Source organism: Lygodium microphyllum, chromosome 11 (genome assembly GCF_053477565.2).
Source record: "Lygodium microphyllum isolate KBCC chromosome 11, Lygodium_microphyllum_v1.1.10, whole genome shotgun sequence".
NCBI classification, from domain to species: Eukaryota; Viridiplantae; Streptophyta; class Polypodiopsida; order Schizaeales; family Lygodiaceae; genus Lygodium; species Lygodium microphyllum.
The window spans coordinates 42,479,826-42,487,728 of NC_141145.1; the positions used below are offsets into that span (position 1 = coordinate 42,479,826).

The following is a 7,903-nucleotide window of genomic DNA, read 5'->3' on the forward strand; positions in this document are numbered from 1 at the left end:
ATCCAATCTTTACAGTTGAACCCGAAGTCTAGGCTTTAAAAATTGATATGGAGCCTAACTCTAGCTTCAAAATTCAATGACACCTATCACACATTTTTTGATTGACATAAGAGGCATTTTAACTTTGAATTTGTGAGTAGACATTTCAAAATTGAATTATTCAAAAGTGAAGAGGACAATTATTGTGGTCTCAAGCATCTTTTGAAGATTTTGATACTTTTATAAGATTGCACTGAAAGCCTATGGGCAGACACAATTGAAGTTATTGATACATTACCATGGTTTCTAGGCAAGCATGTCACACAAAATGAGAATGCCTAAAGAATGGGTCCATATTCAACGGTCTAGCATTTCGTTATTCAAGAGTGGACATACAAGCATTAAAGTTTGATAGAGTCTACTAAAGCGTTAATTAAAAACGCAAGAAAGGCTCATGAGTCATGCATGCACGTCATTGTGGATTGGAGAAACCACATAAGACGCTAGAGGAGGAGCCGAGGCACAATGGCATTAAAGTCTAGGAGTGAAGCAAGATCCATGTGATTGGAAGGATTTTATGGAGGGAGTGATAATGACACGACTCCCCGAACGTCGAAGGGATCGTGAAGTGCGTTTAGGCAACGCTATACTCACTTTCGCAACCTGGTTGCCATTTTGCAAGGAATCATGCATGTACGGGAGTGCAAGCAGAGGCTGTAGAGCTCGCGCTCTCTCTCTCTCTCTCTCTCTCTCTCTCTCTGTGTCTGTCTGTCAATGGGCTGCTTCTGGTTCATGCGCATGACCGTGGCAGATGCATATGTGATAGTCGCAAAGCCCTCGTCGTGGGCTGAGATGGTGAGCTCCATGTGGCGAAGCACCTTGGAGTTGCTGCGCCTACAAACTCCTCCTCCGTCTAATTCCCCTGGACAAGAGACTAGCGTCCTGTATCATCATCACCAGCGCTTCCACTACCTCTCTGAGGTGAGCCTCTCCTAATAGCTTGATTTGCCCTCTAATTCTTCTTAACTAGTGAAACGCTGTATTACGAGCCGAGCCACTCAGAATATTGTTAGTTAGCATGGCCGAGAAGGGCAAATGCCATTGTAACTGCACTCCAAGTTAAATAACATCTACTAGGACGACAAAGGTTAATTCCTGCACAAGTTAGAGAGAGAGAGAGAGAGAGAGAGAGAGAGAGAGAGAGAGAGATTGAAACGTCATGACTAGGAGATAATTGAGTTCAATCGACCCTGCATCTCTTGGAGTCATCTAGCAATAGGAATTATCTAAAAGAGCAAGTCTATATGAACCCAATTCTCTGGGTTGACAACTAGCATTTGGCTTATCACTAGGGTAGAGAGAGAGAGAGAGAGAGAGAGAGAGAGAGAGAGAGAGAGAGAGAGAGAGAGGGGTCTCCCATTTGCCAACTTAGCCTCCATGTTACTATTACCTTTTGACATGTGGTATTCCTTTACTTGTGACCTTTACATTCCCTTTCGTACTCTTATGCATATAACATGAGCATAGTGCACAAAGGAATACATAGATGGTTTGTTTGTAGAAGGTTGCTATTCACAAATTTTCACATTGTAAATGTATTGGACATAGTTAGTTTTGGCATAGATGACTACAATTGTGTACTAGACCCTTTTCGATTGGATGCTGAGCACTTTATTATCAACACAACATTATTCTACCAAGAAATCGATTCATGTACAATATTGTGATTCATGTATATCTTATTGCATATGATTGAATTTAGGTATATCTTATGTGCATCCTATGTGAATTGAAAGGTCCCTCCATCTTATTGCATATGATAAGGGAGGTTCCTACCCTTGGGAGTGTGACCTGCCACGAATTCAGGGAAGCTTTCTACAACAAGGGGCATTAAAGTGGAGTACATAATTAAAGAACACATGATTGAACACCATAGTAACAATTAAGGTAGTTAATAGAGGGATGGTTATGTGATGTGGTATTGCACGAGTAGCCCCTTTTTACACAAAAAAATGGTCTATCATGGTCACATTAGCAAGTAACAATAGTTTTTATTGATCACTTTTTTTCCTCTATTGTTACAATAGTTTTTATTGATCACTTTTTTTCCTCAAATAATCAATAAATATCATGGGTATAGAATTCTATACCCGTGATATTTATTGATTATTTGAGACATACAATATGTACATTTTACATATTGACACTTGCCATTCTACAATGGTAGTAAGATGACATCACGACACTCAATTATATTGACCAAGTTTGTTTCATAGTAGTCTTGTTGAACTTTAGATGCATGCTCTTTCCTTTTTTAGATTTGATTCCTTGACAAGAGCTTCATATAGGTAGGTAACATCCATGCACATGTAATGGTACTTGTATAATCTATATTTGTCTTTGTGACCCATGGGCTTCTAGAATTTCAATCATTATGTGGAATTGTGGCTTCTAAAAGTTAATATAAAATAGCAATGGATAGCTTATCATTCATATTAGAATGACAAGGTAGCTATTCCGAAGTAATGGCTATAATTTGTAACTACAATTTTATACTAGAATCATTTCTTTTGTTTTTAAACCTTGATTTTGGTAATAGTATTCCATTTTTTGACTCCATTGTTCATTGTTGTTCAACAGCATAATGTCAATGCAAGCCTCTTATGCTCTTATATGGGTTATTAACTCTTTGGGAAACCCATATGGGCTCTTTTGCAATGTTAAAAGCTCATACATGGGTTATTAATTCTTTCGAAAACCCATGTTGGCTCTTCTAAAGCTCGAAAGCTCACAATGTAAACAAATCATATTGGTTCTTTAATTGCAATCTTGAAAGCTCAGATATAGGTTATTACCATATTGGCTGTTCTGTAATCTTGAAATCTCACAATGTAAACAAGCCTAAGAGTTGTAATCAAAAATTGTAAATTTAGCATATGTGGATAAAGATTTAGTCATCGTTGTTACTTGTAAAATTGCTATTATATAGAAGTTACATTTTGCTTCAAATTTAGTTGATGAAATTCAAGTTACGAACTCCATACACTAGCAAGAGTAGGCCCATAGACTGTCATAGATTGTCTATGGGCCCACTAGCATGATTAGGCCCATAGAGTGTCATATTGCCACATTTCTTGAACTTTAAAAAAAGAAGTTATGGATAGAGTCTAAAAGAGTGCTTTAAAATGCATCAAAAGTATCGTGTTCAATTTTGAATAATTTTCACGAATAGTAAGTGGGATTTTTAATGCATTGTTAAAACTAGTTTGTTGTTGTTCTCATGACAATTTATACATGTATTTAAATGTGCTTTGATTACACTTTTCACACGTTATTTCATGTGAAATTAGATATGCTTGGGGTATATTTATAAAAAAGCCCATGAGCTTTCTAATTCTAGAACAATTATGGAGTTTTTGAACTAGCATTACCTTGGTGTTTTAAAATCCCTTTGAACTATAAAGTAAGCATTGCTTATACAAATCAAACCCAGTTAAAATAAGCTACAATATATAATTTAGCTTGACACATGAAAAATGTGAATATAAGACAAGAAATAGGAAATAACAATTGAGAATGTCAAAATACAAGGGTTTACATAAAGATTTGAAACCCAAAATTTTCATTAAATCAAAATAAAAAAGGACTTGAAGCTTCCAAAGAATGTTCATTACAAGTAAGTTGTGTACCTCAAATTTTGATAGCTAATTTTTTGTCTTCCATTACAATCTTGGAAAGCTAATATCTAAGATAGTGGATTTAATGTATGGGTGAACCCTCCTCAGATCAACTATTCTCATCTAAAGCATTAGACTCGGTTAAACATGTTTCCTCTTGTTTCCCTTGATTCTCTTGTACCTAGAGAAAAGAGAAAATGATTACAATAAAAATGTAGGTCTTAATAACAAATGATATAATTGTGAATAAATTATAAATAGCTATTATTATATCGATGTTCCCATGGTGTGTCAATATTGTTCCTCATTGATTGCTCCCTTCTAAAGAGGCAATCCATGAACTGGCTTATTATATCAATGGAGATATGCTATCTTTGAAGTTTGTCAAGAGTTGACCCAAAATCGCCATATGAAAAATGGCATATACATGTATTACAAATTAATTGAAGTGTTTATACTTACAAAATTTACCTCCCATGCTACTTGTTCTCATTATTCAAAATGTGAAGAGCGATGTTGTTGACTAGTAATCACTTCCATTACTTGCCTCTTTGCTTCCTCCCACTCTCATTTATGAATAGTAGTAGGTCTTCCCATTGGAGAAAGCCCTTGCTCTATCTTTTCTTGTTGGTATACACATGCTGCATCAATGATGACACCTTGTATAATGTTTGGCATTCTATTTCTAGATATATCTCTAAACACTTTCTCCTCTAGATTTGAAAATCTCTTACAATACATTAGCAATGGAAATAACAAGGGTTATAGTAAACTTCGTGACACTAATAAGTGATGACTGACAAATTCTTCTTTTTGGGTAGCAAGGCTTTGTAGCCTTGCTACCCTTCTAGCCTCACTTGGTTGAGAACCATAGTACAATTTTTTTAATGCTTGTTGTTACATGATATTGCACATTCATATAAATATATATAATCTATACTATATTGAGACATACACACAATAACATATTTTTTAACACAATAGAATGTTGAAGGGCAAAAAACTGCTTGACAAAACAATATTCTTTTGATATTACAAGAAACCACTCTTTGACTTATAAATAATATTTTAGGATGATTGAAAGCTACTAAATCTTAATGTGATTTAGTGCATACTAAGCTTGCTCCTCAGAAACTGCTCATTTTGGATAAGAATTTGGATCTCCTCACGATGATATGCATATTGTGCATGGGGCGAGTGCAATATTTTGCTTCTCATCATGTGTCTCCACCTTCATTTGTAATATTTTGCTAAATATGCAAGCCACCATGGCACAAAGAAAAATGATACCTATAATAAGATAAACAAAAGTATGTCCATCATATATACAAACATCATGAGATAATTAAAATTTTAACAAACAAGGAAAAAATACTTAAGCATACCATTAAAACAAGGATATTTGGACAAAAAACCTTGAATATGACCAAATAAAATTTTATATTCTTCCATAGTAAAGAAAGAATAAAAAACCATTTTTTGGAAAGGCTTGCTCATCTTGTTCTCTGTCTCTCTTTCTTTCTTGTGCATATCTTGCTAGTTTCATGAAATCTCTCTCAATTGCATCTCTCATATAAGTCTACATCTCTCAAGCATATTTCATGAAAGCTCTCTCAACTGTATCTCTCATATTAGTCTACATCTCTCAAGCATATCTCTTAATGAAGACATGAGATAGTGCATAAACAATTTGAGTCACTAGTTATGTGGGCACATGTGAGTCACTAGTTATGTGGGCACATGCATTGGCTTCCTCTCTCCACTGATACCTATTATGGATGTATGCAAATGAATGACTGACTGATGAGGAGGGAGTTTGAATGTATAGGCATAAAACAATACCAAATATGCACTGAGATTGGCCAATTGAATTAAATAATAAAAATTAGATTGCCTTGTATAAAATTGCAAGAACCTTATAAATGAGGCACCATCTCTCTCTCCCTTTCCTCTCTCTCTCTCTCTCTCTCCACATCTCTCTCTCTCTCTCTCTCTCTCTCTCTCTCTCTCTCTCCTTACTCTCTTACCCATGCTTTATATCCCTCTTATTACTCTCTTTCTCCCCTTACCCTCTTCCTCTCTCAAGTATAATAACTTGATAATGGTAATTACAATTATGAATGAAATATATCAATACTTGGAATTATTATTCAAGTAAATCCTAAATACTCAAAGTGGCAAGCATATATAATCACTTCCTTATGTAATCACCTTATCATTGATAGTCTAAGGTCATATGTAGTAGAAGAAGGTGAGGGTTTACAAAGGTCAATCAAAATGTTAGACCCTTCCTAGAGACCTTCAAATCCACCCCATAGTTATTGTTAATGGTAGGAGGATGACGCACCTTATTGTTGAGAAACACGGATCCTTGAGCAAGTTTTAGCTATGGAGGGTGAAAGTCACTGACAAGAGACATAATGACTGAGACAAGACACACTAAATGTTACTCAAGTAAATTAGGTTCCAAGGTAGATTAGCTTGGACTCATAAACACAATCTTGAGTGGAGAGAGACAAGACTAGAAGTACAAAGTACAATAGCATTGCATTCAAATGATTGTCAAGTATACTCTTTTATAGTTGCAGGAGTACAATTTTCCTCATTGTGCCTATGGAATAAAGGCAACTCTTCCTAGATTGAGTTGCATGTTCCTTTCCTAGCTATTCTAGACAAAGAGGAACATATGGGTGTGATTGCATATTTCTCAACACCCCTCCTCAATCACAACCATAAAAAGAACAGAGTATACAGAGGTTGTCATGAGTAGGACCTTGCTTAGTGTAGACATGAAGAAACCAACCATATAAAGCTAGAGGCTATCACAAAGTCTCAATAAGTGTGTAGAGGATATAGTGCATAGATTATATGAGGAGTACAAGGCTTATGATAAGAACATTAAGGAAAGTATATACAATGCTCTAGAAAAGTCAGTATGAAGAGTAGAAATAGGAGGATTGATGAGGCTTATCCTTTTGCTCTTTAGTATCTTCTTCTTCTTCATGGTCTTCGTCATCTTTGATAGTTGCAAGGTAAGCCTTTTGTGATTTTTTCCTAGCATAACAAAAGTTTTCAATGTGCCAATTCTTTTACAAAAGTCACAAATAATGTCTTTCTTCCATTTGTACTTATTGTTCACATAGAGCACATGTTCTTCTTTTGAAATGCTTGCTTCCTCTTTACATTTGAGCTTCTTCTCTTTCTCAAGGAGTGATACTTTGATGCCTACTAGCTTTGGATTTGGCATATTAATTAGTGTGGAGGAGACATTACCAAATTCTGGAGGAAGACTCTTGAGCAAGGCTCCAATGCATATGTCTTCTTCCATTTTTGAGTTAATCCCTGCAAGTTGAGTTAACAGGCTTTCCAAATAATTAAGGTAAGTTGCAAGGGATGTATTAGCCTTCATGTAAAACTTGAAAAACTCAATCAACAATCCATATTTTGAAGATTTAGATTGGGAACCAAATAGTGTATCCAATTGTTCCCAAGTGGCATGAGATATATCACATGTGTCTACATGGTGGATATAACTGTCAACAAGCTCAAGCTTGATGATGGCTTGAGCTTTATCATCACTCTTTTTCCATACTACTAGAAGAGAAACATCTCTGGGTTTCTTCTCTTGGCTAGTGGTTATTGATCAAAGGCCCTTCTTCACTAGGATTCAACTTAATCCTTATCTACCAAGTGTGGAAGCATGTTTCTTTGAAGTGACATGACAATGAATCTTTCCCCATATTGGATGGTAGGAGGGCATAAAATCAACACCAAAAATCTCATATCAAACCAAAAAATGAGTTGCTTGGATGTATCAAGAGACACAAGTTCCAAGCACTAATGAGTATCAAAAGATACTACGCTTATTGAGCTTAATGTTGAACTTTGATGGTTGAATCTTCCCCTCCTCACTGATTTGATGTGGAAATCTTGTTGGAACCTCAGTGATATAGTGGATCGGAGTGGCAATGGGTTGGTTGAATTGAGAGGAGTGAGTAAATAGACTGAAAAAAGGGCTTAGGTGAAATTGGCTACGATTGCCCTTTAGGATTTCTTGGGCAACTGATCAGAGGATCACAGTAGCTCATAGATGTGATTATCCCAAGAGATACTTGATGGGGAGAGAGCTTATATAGTGTGCTTTAAAATCCCTATAGTCTGAGGATGAATCACATCCTTCATGAGCAAGATGAGCATTGTACATAACAGGATGCAGGCATATTCTACATAGTGAGAAAGAAAACTTA

General features: G+C 35.8%; 1 long non-coding RNA gene across 1 annotated transcript; it reads left to right on the forward strand.

The window, feature by feature from the left end:
- Positions 1–598: 598 nt before the first annotated feature.
- On the forward strand, positions 599–2,954 carry LOC148028751 (uncharacterized). Its single transcript, XR_015692322.1, has 2 exons — positions 599–960; positions 2,620–2,954. It is a non-coding gene; the product is annotated as an uncharacterized LOC148028751 (long non-coding RNA).
- Positions 2,955–7,903: the final 4,949 nt, after the last annotated feature.